Source organism: Oryzias latipes, chromosome 19 (assembly GCF_053564925.1).
Source record: "Oryzias latipes strain Hd-rR chromosome 19, Olatipes_Hd-rR_3.1".
NCBI lineage: Eukaryota > Metazoa > Chordata > Actinopteri > Beloniformes > Adrianichthyidae > Oryzias > Oryzias latipes.
This window is the reverse complement of record NC_136255.1, coordinates 4,668,262-4,669,679: the sequence shown is the minus strand read 5'-3', so window position 1 is coordinate 4,669,679 and position 1,418 is coordinate 4,668,262.

The following is a 1,418-nucleotide window of genomic DNA, read 5'->3' as shown; positions in this document are numbered from 1 at the left end:
CGATTTTCGCTGACGATGAGCCGAGCGAACATGCAATTTCCTTCCCTGACATTAGATGGCGCTTAGTGTAAACAGAAATACTCCTGTACACAAGGTGGCGCTGCGCAACTTTACGATTCTTAAAGTCGCTTTTCACTCAGAAGAAGAGAGCAAGTATTTACGCGATTGTCAGAATCAAACAAAGAAAACATGAATATTTCAACCATCAGTAGCTCCAACTGGTGCTTGGTTCGGGGATATTTTAGAATGTCCGTCATTATTGCTTCGCGGCAGTGTAGACGCTACTTGGCGTCTAACTTCTTCGCTGGTATGTGTGCTCAGCAAGGCAGTTTTGTGTTTGAGCGCCCCCAAGTTGTGTTTTACTGTAACTTCAGAAGCTCCAGACACGTGTGCAAAAGCGCCATTCTCATTGGTCGAATAGATTTCGACGCGACGCGTCGAAAAAAAAAAACGAACCCGAGGCGTTTTTTTTTTGACGCTTTGGCGCTTGGCGTTTTTTCGCCTCGGTGTGCACACTCTCATTGGTGCCCTTTGTTTAGTCACGAGGCGTTAGAAATTCGTCCCGGTGTGAACAGGCCTTCAGAGTCTGGGGGTCTCTGGTATCTTCATCCTCCTCCTCATTATAAATCAGCCAATCAGAAGTTGTTTATCAGACTGTTGGAGAAAGGATTTGTAAAATCAAACAATCAAAAATTAAACTGGTCTTTGTGTTTAGGTCCATTAGAACGATAGATAATGAACTCTGTCAAGCATGGTGGTGAAAGTGTACTGATCTGGGTCCATTTCTTTATCAGTTTTCTAGAAAGCTTTTCTGAAATTAAATGTTGGGAAAAAACTAAAAATGGAAATGAATCTGAACTTGACAATAGAATAAACAGAACTCACTCAATTTAAAGTGAGATGTGATTTTTAAAGTTTCTAAAGCAGCTTTTTGGGCTCTAGATTTGAATTTTATACAAATATGGCAAAGAAAAAGCAAAAAATAAACTGGAGCAGCTCTGCAGGAACTCTAATTTCCGTGTCTTTTGAATCCTCCTGCTGTTGCGTTTGTCCTAAAAAACTGCATTGTTCCTTCCAGGAAGAACCCAGTTTCACACAAACAGAACAAGACGGTTCTTGAGTTCTGCCGTCAAGAACAGACATGCAGCACGGCGGCAGTAGGCGACCCATTCTATCCGGTCTGCAGACTATCTGTGCAGAGAAAAAGGATCAATACTCTGTTATCACCGCCTTCCTGAAAACTCAGACCTGTTCGGCTTGATTTTTACTTCATCTGTTGTTTGGATCACCATCTGCATCACTAAAATATGGATTCAGTGTCAAAAAATAACTCAAATACCGGTACTGCTGCGTAAAAAGTACTCCAGTAACAATGGAAGGTACTAAAAGTAGTTATTTGTTCCTTTTGGTGATATTTA